This window comes from Ammospiza nelsoni, chromosome 10 (assembly GCF_027579445.1).
Source record: "Ammospiza nelsoni isolate bAmmNel1 chromosome 10, bAmmNel1.pri, whole genome shotgun sequence".
In the NCBI taxonomy this organism is placed as follows: domain Eukaryota; kingdom Metazoa; phylum Chordata; class Aves; order Passeriformes; family Passerellidae; genus Ammospiza; species Ammospiza nelsoni.
The window spans coordinates 26,567,339-26,580,567 of NC_080642.1; the positions used below are offsets into that span (position 1 = coordinate 26,567,339).

General features: G+C 41.5%; 1 pseudogene; it reads right to left on the reverse strand.

Annotated features, from left to right (window-relative positions):
- The window catches only part of LOC132077835 (zinc finger protein 208-like), a 403,462-nt pseudogene that overhangs the window by 152,412 nt on the left and 237,821 nt on the right, over nucleotides 1-13,229 (reverse strand).

Genomic DNA, 13,229 nt, shown 5'->3' on the forward strand with positions numbered 1-13,229 from the left:
TGCTGTGACAGAAAATGGGCCTGTGTCACAGCACAGCAGGGTTCACAGAGGCCAGAGCTAATTACCTTTCTGGAAGGAAGGAAAAATGGGAAAACTTTATATCCAGAGGGAGTGGCATTTGAATGGGCATGAACAAAGAAGGAAATAACCAAAAACCTTGAGATGGAAAACCAAAAACATGGGAGACAAGAAAAACCAAAAGCACAGGAGACAAGAAAAACAGAGGCAATAAAGAAGTTCTTCAAAGAAAACATTGAAATTGTGTGTGAGAAAGTTTAGTAGAAATGTTAAGGTTGACTAGAGAAGAGTTTATTTATGGCATTTAAGATACTTACAAAGCAAGAGGAATTTCATATGAAGAGCAAATGCCATGAGATTAATAAAATGAACATTCACCAGAGTTTCTGACAGCTCTTCAAGTTGCACTTCTTTATCACATTTCACTTTAGTCATCTCTTTTACAGCACATGGAATGTAAAATGAATGGAACAGAAATGATTTTTCATATTTAGCAGGCAGTATAAAACATTTACCCTTTTGCAATACCCAGTTCTCAAAACTTGTTGGATTAAGTTAAGAAACTGAAAAGCTAATTTATGACTTAATCTAAATGTAGACTTGAGAAAATGATTCAGACATTAGCAAATCTATATCTGAAGAGAAACTAAATATTTATCTTAAATAAAATTTAGAGCCTATTATGTTTTCCACTAATATAGCTTCAAATAAACCATGGACTGTAAGACTGGAGTGTTCTCCAAGTATTGATGCACCTGCATTGTTCCAGAAAAAAAATCTGAACTGCTGAAGGTATCAGATGGATATGCTGAGAAAGGAAACTAGTTGTTACTAACTTCCAGATGGTTTCTATGTGCACATTCACAATTCTGGGATTTTTTGCAAGTTCTCAACAGCAAGGCAGAGCTCTTACTCTGGGGACTAAGGAGCACATCCCTAGAAACCACAGGATATCAAATTGATGATATTTAAAGACAACCCCTGCCAGCATCATTCCACTTCTAGCATGGGGAGGGTCACAGAAACCTCCATGGGAGGGTTTTATCTCTGCTGCAGAAGTCACTCCTGGCACCTGCAGTGCTGCTGCTCTGAGCTGCAAACCAAAATTATCTCCAGAGGAATTAATGCATGAATAGTCTGACTATTGGAGCTGTGCACAGCACTGCCCTGTGGCTGCTGCCAGCACCAATGACCCCCAAAGAAAAGGGATCAGCTGAGTAAAAATAAATCCAGGCATTCCTGACAGGCACAGGTACTGTAAAATCATTTCTCAACTACAAGAGACAGTCCATTTCCAGACAACAGCAGAAAACATTTTTATTACTGCCCAGCTCATTTTCTGCCTTTCTACAAGTCTTACCCAGTTCAGCAGATTTATTCTGGAGCTCCAAGGTAAGCAGCTTTGAATCATCTTCAGATTTCTTTAATCTAAGAAAATGGTAGATTAAAAACCCCAAATGTAGAGTAAAAAGCACTGCATTTGAAACTTCAAGGACAATAAGACAAAGTCTTAGCACAAGCACTTTAAGAACATTTACCTTCCAACAGGCAGGTGATAGATCTGCCTGCAACACACATCAAATTTCACTTTTACAACCTCAGAACAGTAGACATAAAAGTAAACAAATATATACCTACAGAAATCTGTATTTCTTAAAGAGAGAATTGTGAAAATTGGAAGGGGCAAAAATTTAGTTTTTATACAGTATCAACTATCACAAACAAAAAAAATTACATTAAACTCTCTGCATTTAGACCACTGTGGGGAAAAAACCTCCAAATTTCAGCTTCATTTCCAATTGTTCTTGATTTTGTCATAGACTGCAACTTGTAAGATCACTCTTGGAATTTAAACTCATTCATTTACCTATTTTGCTCTTCTTGCAGCAAGCTTTTCAAATTGGCAACAGAAGTCTCAAACTCCTCTGTCAGGGCTGCAAGCAAAGCCTTCAGTTTTTTACATTCTTCCTCCTGCTCTTCCTTTTCTCCAGTGACCTGAATTAATGTCTTCACTGTAGTCTGGAATTCAGTTTCCAACTTCTTTTGAGACACCTTCAAGACATGATATCATTTCTAAACATGTTTTGCAACAAACAGCTACAGCTGTTTCATGTGTAAAGTATCCATTATTATTTATGCAAATGCTCATCTAATCTATTTCTACTGTAAAACTATAAGCAAGGGGTACCTCTGCCTTTTGCAATGGAATTTTAGCCTCTTCCAGCTCTGCCCTCAAATGTTCTTTACTGACCTGGGATTCCTTTAACATTTCTTCATTATGTACTAAACAAAAAAAGATGTTTATATTTTTAAAAATAGGATATTTACTAAAAAATGCTGCTAAAAATGGAAAATTACATACATTTAAAGAATGTAACAAAGATCAATGGTACTAATATCATCTACTATAAAATAATATATAAAGTTTGAATAAAGATGGCTTAAAAATATTGAAAATCAAGTTCTGAAAAGTGTCCTCAGTGACATCTGCCTGACTGTACATTTGCAAAACTGAAGCAACATATTTTCCCCTTGCAATTTTCAAAAGCTCTCACTGCTTGACTCCCCCTAAAAACTGCCCTGCCAGTCCTGCTCCCACATGAGCAGCTCCTGCTCCAAACAAAAATAAGGCCTTCAAGGCCCCAAAATTCTGCTGCCAACCAGCAACAGAATAAGACTATCATGGCCCTGTTTCCTATGCTTCTATAAACAATTACATCTAATAAATAAACAATCATAAACAACTACATTTCAATTCTAGAAACAATTACATTTAAACACAGCAGGCAGAACTCTTACATTTTGCTTCCATTAAGTCAGCAATCTTATTTTGTGACGTCTGCAGCTGAGCCTTGATGTCTTTTATGACATCATCTTTTTCATGTCTCTGTATGGTAAGAGCTGAAATCTAGAAAAGTGCAAGAAATATCATCATGAAGTCTGGAGAAGGGACAGATATTGATTTTCATTTGTACTCTAGGTATGGTTAGCAGCCATTTTGCTGTCATTCAAGTTAGATTAGATAGATAGATTAGATTAGATAGATAAGATGAGATAGATAGATAAGATGAGATAGATAGATAGATAGATAGATAGATAGATAGATAGATAGATAGATAGATAGATAGATAGATAATATTTGGCTAGATATAATCTTAGCCAAATATTGATCAAGTCACATAAATCTAAACAAAAAAGTTCTCCAATTCAAAATCAAACCATAAATTCCAGGAGACTAAAGGTACTGAAACACCACTAAACTTAGCAGAATTTGACTTAAATGCAGCTTCAGATGTTATTTTGTCTTTTTTACTAATGCCCAGAAACACTTCTTGGCTCTTGCATTGCCCCTTTAGGCACAAATAAAGCTCTACATCTTAGATAGTAAAACGAGCAAACCTGCTTTTCCTTTTGACTGACTTCCAGTTTGCATTCTTTCTCAAACTTGTCCACTTTTTTTGCTTCTTCTTTTACTTTGGAGATACAGTAACATCCATAGTTAACATTCTAGCTGAAATATACTCCAAGTTCAATACAACTTCCACTTTAAGACTGCTTGGAATTGTACAGCTGTACCATTTGTTTCCCCAGAGTAATTGTTGAGGCAATGTTTGATTTTATAATCAAAATACAAACAGAAAAGAGCATGTGAAAATGAAACAGGAACATACCAGGCTATACATACAGAGAGAGAGCATTTAGCTAAAGTTTCTGTAGCTATACACTAGTGCATTGTCATTTAAATAAACAAACTATGGGAAGTAAGTATTGATCTCTAGACTGTACTTCACAGACAAAACTTCAATTTTGAGTGACTGTTTGAGAAATAAAGTTCCAGCTTTGGCCCAGTGGAACAGCAACAGAAGGGGCCAGGCAGTGACCAAAGGCAGCAGGAATAAAAGAAGGGTCCCAGTGTCTCAGTGTGAGCTGCTCACCATTCCAGCCCTTCACATTTCTCTGCCCTGACACTGCATGTGTAACACAAGCTATGAAGTACAAAACTGAGCCAGCTGCATAAACACAATAAACAGAATTCGCACATTTGAAACTCATTTCCAATCTGTCGTTCTCTGCTTGCACACGAAGCTCTTCAAATGCCACTGTCATTCTCTAAAAACAAAATTTTATATTTGAAGTTCAATACTGGAAACCCTGGAACTTCTCCAGGGGCTGCTGCCCACCTCAGCCATTCTAAGGAACCAGCAGGGAGGTGAAACAGAGCCCAAAGAGAAGCCAGAAGCTGTGGCAGTGACCCAGCACTAAGCACACATCACCCAGATCACAGGATCTACATCCCACACACTGCTGCACCTTCTCCATTGAATGTGTTTGATAGAACACAAAAATAATTCTTGAAAAGGGATTGAAAACCCAACTTCCTGCATCACACATGACATGATACCCACACAGGATGGATACAAACAGTATCCCAACAAAAACATGGAACTCAGCTCAGCTCACATAACTCACATTCCTTTCATCCAGCTTGCTCACTTACTTCTATGTTGCTGTGAAGTTCCTCATACAATTGTATTGTTGCTTCCTTTTCCTGTTCATCTATCAAAGCAAGAACATATGAGAAAGTTTTTCTTTTGAACAAGAATGCCAGCTGCCCAAGTCATTACACTCAATCAGCAAAATGAATTAAAAAAGGAATTCTCAGCTCCATTCTTATTAAATAAGTCATTATGAAACATGGTGCCAAAAGTTACAGAATCTAGGGAAAATGTGTATTTCATTGAAACACTGAGCAAGCTCAGCTTTTAAATTTCCTTCCTAAGATTTTTTTTTCTGTGAAAAGTGTAATTCTGGATCAGTTTATGTGACCATATTAATTATTATAGTATTAATGCTGTTGAATAATAATGTATCAGAACTGTTAGTAGTATTTATAAACTGTAATCTAGGGTTAGCACTGAATTTCTTCCTATCAGCAGATACCTATACCCACAGAGCTGTCATTATAAAATTGCAACAACACTCCAGGTCCATATTTTCCTTCTTTCCTTTCACTTTTGTGATTGATACTATTTTTTCCTAAGAAAACAATTAAAAAGAGAACAGTAACAGAAACAGCTATCAAAAAAGAACAACACATCTATATACAAGTGTTTCTAGAATTAAGGCTAAAAAGAAACAGACATTTAAGTATCCAGGATCAAGTTAGTAAAATTCTAATTATTATAATAACGATTCTAAACTACATATAAAGTAGGATTTCCAATCAAGAACATATTTTAAAACCTCAAGAATTTAAACTTCATTAAGTTATCCAACTGACTTGGCTTGTTCAGTTTCATGAGAAGAATTCCAGTTACTCATTATACCTTGGGGTTAAGACCTTTTTTCCCCATAAATGTGTGATGGCTGAAAACAGGAAATGTCAGCTAGGGAAATTTGTTTCAGAGTGCTGGGAATTCAGAGTAGATTCTACTGCCTAAAACCAGGCATGAAGTGTCACTTCTCATGTCTGAATATATTCCCAGAGTGTGGCTGGGACTGCAAAGCTTCAATGGGCTGAGCAGCCTTGGGGAGCCCTGCCCTGCAGTGGCTCCAGTGCCAGTCGGGGCTGTGGGCACTGCCTCAAACCTGGAGCACTGTTTGGGCACCCAAGGAGCTCCCAGGCTGGCAACCTTGCAGCAAACAATCTCACTGCCTTCTAAAGCCCTCTGCATTCAGCATTACAAACCACAAGTCTGTTAGACCTGGGGCTTCACTTCCAATTTTGTGAGCCACTTAAAATTCATTTCTCATTCTGAGAGCCACATCCAGTAGATCTCAACTGCAGAACTTTTCTGAACAGCAGGAGAAATTTCTTCTTCTTGCTTCTGTTTGTGAATTTAGAGCAAGCTAAAAGTACATTTACTCTGATAAATAAAAACTAAAAAAGCATTTACATTTGCTGGTCTTCTCTGCGAAGCGAGTGCAGGTTTCCTTGAGCAGATTACACAGATGCCCCGAAGCAGCAGCTCTGAAGGAGGGGAAAATATCATGTTTGCACAGGAGTGCACAGTGCTTTGTGCACCTAAGGAGCAACAATGGAAATGACCTTCAAAATTTAACAGCTACACAAAACTGCCCACATGGAAACTGATTATTTCCACCACAAAAATATATCCTTGGTTCTATTACTTACTCTTTCAAGAGATCTTTATTTTCACATATCTCATCTTCCAGTTTCAAATGGAGTTTCTCATTTTCAAACAGATTTCATAGGGAACAAATGCAAAAAGACACTGTTATTGAAAATATATATTAGAAATGCACTTGAACTTCTCAAATCTCTCATGAAAAAGTCATTTGGGGCATCAGTAGACAGAAGTCTGTTTTATCTGGTATTACATGCTGAGTCATCTTTTGCATGAAAGATGTAATAATTAATGAACAATCATTTACCAGCAACTGAGACATTTACAGGTATATTCTTCATACACACCCTCACACAGGACAGGTGCCTGCAACTTCTCAAAATAATCATTTTCTCAAGGCACAAACCAAACTGCAACAGTCTTTAATATTTAATTGTATCAATAATAGTGTCATACTGAATCAGGAAGCACTGAACTTCATCTATTCAATGTACACTATACAATACTGGCCTGCAGTTCTTGAATGGCTTTATTCTGTGCTTCAATAATCTTTCTATTCTCTTGGAGTTTTCTTTCTTTCTGGTTTAGTTCAGTTTCCACAGTCAGTTTCCACTGCTTGATCATCTCAGCCTCTTTGTAGAGTTTTGAGAACAATTCATTCGTTGTTTCTGGATTCTATTAAAACAGGTTCCACAAGTTAATCTCAAATACTATCTAATTAATAGTATATAATATCTAATTAATACTGTTGTAGATAATGTATTTATCTCTTAGAAACATCACAAGAGTAATATTTTTTTTCCACAGATGGTGATATAAGCTTATATATGATCAGGAGCCCAAGTTTAAATCTTTGTGCATCCTCTGTGTATGTATCAAAAGGCATTACAGGGCACATAGGAGATACAAATACAATGAAATATCCCAAAACCCCTTCAGACATCACCAAATAGATGGGCTTAAAGACACAGACAACTGCAGTCCACCAAAATCAATAAAAGTTTTGCCAGAATTATCAGTGAAGCCAAAATTCCTTCTAGCAGGTTCTTCACACATTTCTGTCCTCTCCTTCTGACAGACACTGCTGAGTTAAGTAAAAGCAGCTTCAGAGACTTTGCCCAGGAGTACCTGTGATATTGCCATGGACACACACAGAATCACAGAATCACAGAATCACAGAATCACAGAATGAGGTTGGAAGAGACCTCTCAGATCATCGAGTCCAACCTATGCCCTGACACCTCAACTGCAGCACCAAGTGCCATGTCCAGGCTTTTTTAAACACATACAGAGATGGAGATTCTACCACCTCCCTGGGAAGAGCATTCCAGTGCTTCATTATTCTTTTAGTGAAAATTTTTTCCCTAATATCCAACCTATCCCTTCCCTGATGTAGCTGGAGACTGTGTTCTCTGGTTCTGTCAGTGCTGCCCGGTGGAAGAGACCGACCCCACCTGGCTCCAACCTCCCTGCAGGAAGCTGTAGAGAGCAATAAGGTCACCCCTGAGCCTCCTCTTCTCCAGGCTAAACAGCCCCAGCTCCTTCAAACGTTCCTCACAGGGCTTGTGTTCCAAACCCCTACCCAGCCTTGCTGCCCTCCTCTGGATGTGCTCCAGCGTCTCAACGTCCTTCCTAAGCTGAGGGCCCAGAACTGGACACAGCACTCAAGGTGCAGCCTCAGCAGTGCCCATACAGGGGCAGAATGAGCTCCCTGCTCCTGCTGGCCACACCATTCCTGATCCAGGCCAGGATGCCATTGGCCTTCCTGGCCACCAGGGCACACTGCTGGCTCATGTTCAACCAGCTGTCACCAGCACCCCCAGGGCCCTTTCTGCCTGAGCACTGCCCAGCCACACTGTCCCCAGCCTGGAACGTTGTAGGGGACTTTTGTGGCCAAAATGTGGAACTCAGCACTTGGACTGATTAAACTTCATGCTGCTGGACTCTGCCCATCCATTCCACTGATCTAAGTCTCTCTGCAGAGCCCTCCTTCCTTCCAATAGATCAACACAAGCTCCCAGCTTAGTGTCCTCTGCAAATTTACTCATGAAGGACTCAATGCCCTCACCCATGTCATCTATAAAAATATGAAACAGAACTGGTCCCAGTACAGCCCTGAGGGACAGCACTGGTGCCTGGCTGCCAGCTGGATGCAGCACCATTCACCATCACTCTCTGGCCCGGCCATGCAGCCAGTTCTGAGCCCATCACAGAGTGCTCCTGTCCCAGCCATGGCTGCAGCTTCTCCAGGAGTGTGCTGTGGGAGACAGTGCCAAAGGCCTTGCTGGAGCCCAGATACACAACACCCACAGCCTTTCCTGCACACACCAGGCGGTCACCTGCTCACAGAAGGAGCCCAGGTTGGTCAGACATGACCCACCCTTGGTAAAGCCCTGCTGGCTGGGTCTGATAGCCTGGCCATGCTGGGAGTGCTGTGTGATAGCACTCAGTGTGAACTGCTGCATTATCTCACCTGGCACTGAGGCCAGGCTGACTGGCCTGGAATTACCAGGATCCTCCTTCCTACCTTTTTTGTACATGGGTGTCACACTGGCCAGTGTCCAATCATCTGGAACCTCACAGTGAGCCACAACTCCTGATAAATGATGGAGAGAGGCTTGGCAAGCTCATCTACCAGCTCCCTCATCACCCTGGCATGGATCCCATCTGGACCCAGGGATTTATAAATATCCAAGTGTCCCAGCAGTTCTCTGCTCACACACGGAGCAGGAAGGAAAAGTACCACCCTTGTGCCCTTAGAACACCTTGAAAGTGCCCTACAAGCAGGGCTGGGCCAGTGGTTGAGGCAGGGAGAGCAACACATGAGCCCCAAGGGCCCTTTGGTTCACTTACAACAGCCCCAAACAACATCCTTGTTCTGGCTGCATCACAGTTTTGTTACAGTCCTGATGGTACTTCAATAGCTTAGGATAAAAAAGTCTAAAAAGTTGTCAGGGATAGGAAAATCAGCAGGGAGAGCACAAGAAATGTGTTTTGTGCTAGCAAACAGTGTTTTGTAGCTGCAAAGTACAGAAGCTATTGCAAAAAAAATGAGCTGTACTGAGTTGTGCTAAAGCAGAGATGTGCTGGTAAAGACACTGTGAAAGGAATCCAGTGCTTGAGGAAACCACTGAATTCATTGTTTTACAGATAAAATAAAGCCAGACCAGGCAATTGGGATAATCCACTTCAGTTTTCCAAATAATACTCTGACTTCAACCCTTCTGCCCCTCAACAGAGTATTCAGAAGCAGTTCCACAAGGATACTTAAGTGTTTAAATCTTACTCTAATTAAAGCTCATAGACTTTGCAGACACTTCAAACAAAGAGAAAACAACAACAACATTGCAATCACCTTAATTTTTAAAGATTCATTTCCAGGCATGTTCACTAAATCACAAGTATCTCCTCTAAAGGGATTCAGCTTTAAACAGGAGACAGAAAACCTTATTCTCTTCTGACTACTTCCTTTAGCCCTGAAATATCTACTGAATAATGCTTTAGGCGCTGTTTGGGAACAAATTCAAAAGACCCCAAGGAATTACATGTGCAGAGCTGATACTTAGCTGACCTCTTCATCTACTTCAGAGCAAAGTTTCACTTGCTGTGAAATTGTATCTGAAACATGAAGAGATTTTGATCAATGTATTTCTAAAAAAAGTAACAGTGAAACTGTATTTAACAGTTACAGATATGAAACTGTGAGACTACTCATGAAAATTAAAACTTGACAATATATAAAAATCTAAAGAAGATGCATGGCAAATATTCCAATCGTACCTGAATCAGTGATTTCGCCACAGCTCGACACATCGAATGGCAGCTTAAATTCATCAACTGAGTGTCTGTTAATACCCTGCACAAATTTAAAAATTAGTTCCTTAAGAGTAGATTTGCAAAGAAGAATTATAAAAGCCAGAAAAAATCCCTACAGATGATGTGAAAATAGAATGTGTCATTAATTAAAGAGCTGCCTACAATTTTCAAAGCCCAAGGTATTGGTAATGGCTTTGGAACTCACTTCTTACTTCCCAGTGGCTGATCAAACTGTTGGTGTCCTGCAGTTTGATTTATAGACTGTGGCCAAAGGGGAGCTTTCAAAGCAGGGAACTCAGCAGCTCCTGCCTGTCTGGGCACTGGTGCATGGCAAAGGACTCAAGGAGAAAAATTACTTTTCTGAAGACTTCAGTAGTTGATATTTCTTTTTTGCTTTACTTCCAAGGGCACTTCTAAACCATATCTGATTATGTTTCAATATGAAAATACCCTTTTACAAGTTTTTGAAGTCACATAAGTTCATCCTGTAAACAGCTAACTCATCTGATGTCAGAATATCCTGTTTGATTCTCAACATATTTCATAAGGAGCTTCGACATGAAAAAATAACTTGTTGAATTCTCATACCTCAGTGTGGGGACAGAACATTTTCACAGCACACCTGATCTGGTGAGACCAAGACACCAATGCCAGTGCGAGCATCTGAGTGGGGCCTGTGGGAATCCATAAAATCAGAGGGGTTTGGGAAAGCTGCAAAAGGCAGGCCTCAGAGAGAGCAGAACTGTGATCAGAGCCAAGCAGCAGCCATGAGATAGGTCAGCAGAAAAATTATGCAAAAAGTAGAAAAGTAAGGACAAATAGAACAATGGTCTGTGTATTAATGCTTGGCTAGAATAACTCCCTAAGCTACAGAGAAGTTTATCTAGCAAGGTATTAGGAAGTTCTAAGCTTAATAATGGAGCTCTGTGCATTGTGTTTCAAGGCTTACAAGCAGGTATTGTATTCAAAAAAGGCAAGCATTGTTTTAACCAAAGGTACCTGTGCGTATAGTGGTTGGATAGAACTACTATCAATCTGCTTTTGCTTTGTGTGATTGGTCAAAAAACTTTTAAAGTAAGTTGTAACATTAAGTTCTTTGTCTGCTGCCTGGGATGTGAGCTGCTGGCATCTTCCCATTGTCACAACCATGTAATACGACTGATGCTGGAAAATAAAACAGCTCAAGGCAGTTCCTCAGCAGCCCCAACCCATTGGTGATTTGTACACAGACCCCGGTCAGCGATAGAGCCCTGCTCACCCTCTGGGCTGAATTACCCACAGCAAACGCGGACTTACAACACAGAGCGGAAGCTCCAGAAGATGATTCCCTTCAGTTTTGAGAGAACACAACAACAAAAGTCTTTGAAATTCAAACCGAAGATGTCTGTGCATGTGCCACTCTAGGCATACGCACAGAAATGAGTCCAGTGCAGGAGCCGTCCCGGCCTATGCAGGGGCAGGTGTGTGTGTGTGCTCCAGCTCTGCCGGGGCAAGGGGCAGGTGTGTGTGTGCTCCAGCCCGGGGCTCTTTGGGGGCAAGGGGCAGGTGTGTGTGTGCTCCAGCCCGGGGCAAGGAGCAGGTGTGCGTGTGCTCCAGCTCGGGGCCCTGCCGGGGCACTTCCCGGGCCCAGCACTGTCCCCGTGTCCCCGGGAAGGGCCCCTGCACTTTCCCCTCGTCCCCTCCTCAGCCGCGGCCTCCAGAGCAGCACAGCCCGAGGGGGCTGCCGGGGGGGGGTGTGGTATGGACCGCCCTCAGCGGCCCCGCGGCCGAGCGCTCACCTGGGATCTGCCCGCAGACACCTGCCCAGCGCTCAGGCGCGGCGGCATGAACAATTTAAAGCGGTTTTCATTCTCCATGGCTCCGATAAAAGGGCGGGCGGGGCTGCCCCAGCTCCCGGCGGCCGCTGAGGGCTGGCGCGAAGGGCGGGAAGCGGCAGCGGCCCCTCAGCGCGGGAGAGCTCTGAGGGGAAGGGGGGTCCCGCCTGCATAGGGAATAACTGGGGGAGCCCAGTCCTCCCGTGGGAAAAATGCGTGTTTTATGATTGCCTTTTCGTAAATATTAAAATGAATATTATATGTGTTGTGTCAGAAAGTTATGCTGTATTAATTTTCTTAAGTAGTGTGTTAAATCTAGTTTTAGGGTATAACGTAATGTTGAAATAAAAACTATGCTATATGAGATACTTTTTTTAAAGAAAGGACTCGCAACGAGATAGCGGCCACAGGACACCTAAATCTTTCAGAGAAAGAGAATTTATTGCTCTCTTATCAGAAGAAACGAACTTCTTCCTGCCTGCTCAGCTATGAAGACGCCGTCAGGATTCAGAGGAAGAAGACAGAATGCCGTGTTTGAATAGAATTTATGCATCATGTGTGAGGAGTATGAATATGCAACAGGCTATTGTTTTTAAGGGTTAACCCTCTGTTAATGTGTGTCCTTTTTCAGGCTTATGCTGCCCAGAAGAAGTTACCCAGACGTCTGTAATTCTTTGTTTCTATTATCTTATATTGTCCTAATTCAAATTGTCCAAATTATTAATACTCTAATTATAAAAGTATCTTATGTAGCATAGTTTCTATTTTAACATTATGTTATAACCTAAAACTAGATTTAACACACTACTTAAGAAAATCAGTACAACATAACTTTCTAACACAACACATATAATATTCATTTTAATATTTGTGAAAAGCCAGTCATACAATATACATTTTTCACACAGGTAATGCAGGCCCTGGAGGGATCTCCTGAAGCTGGCACAGCCCCAGCAGATGGCATGGGTGAGGAGAGGGCTGCTGGGGGGCAGTTTGGAATAACTGTGCTGTCCTAGGGTGACATTAGGACGCTTGTATCCCCAGCTGTCTGTTCTGTTTATGCTGGACATTATGTTCTGTGCCTTCAAGACTGGCTCTGAAGAGCGAAGTTTTGTTTTGGTTTTGTTATCAGCCGCTCCCCCATGGCTGGCAGGGCACAGAGACAGGGCAGTACATGGTGCTGCTTTTGCTTTTTGCTTGGCTTTTTGCTTTGCTCTTGCTTTTCTTTCTGCTCATTAGTTAGTTTAGTTAAGCACTTCGAATTTTTCCCTGGACTGTTTCCCTTTTTTGGAACCACTCAAACCTGCTCCAGACTGGGACCCGGAAAACACCGAGAGTTTGCACCTTGTGGCTGCAGCAGCTGCCCCAGCACCGGAGGGACTGATAACAGAGCAACCACTCCCAAGAGAGACTTTCTGAATTTGTCATCTTTTTCAGAGTGGTGAAAGAGTGCTGTCACCTGGTATTGTTCATTTTGTGTGCTGGGGGTGCT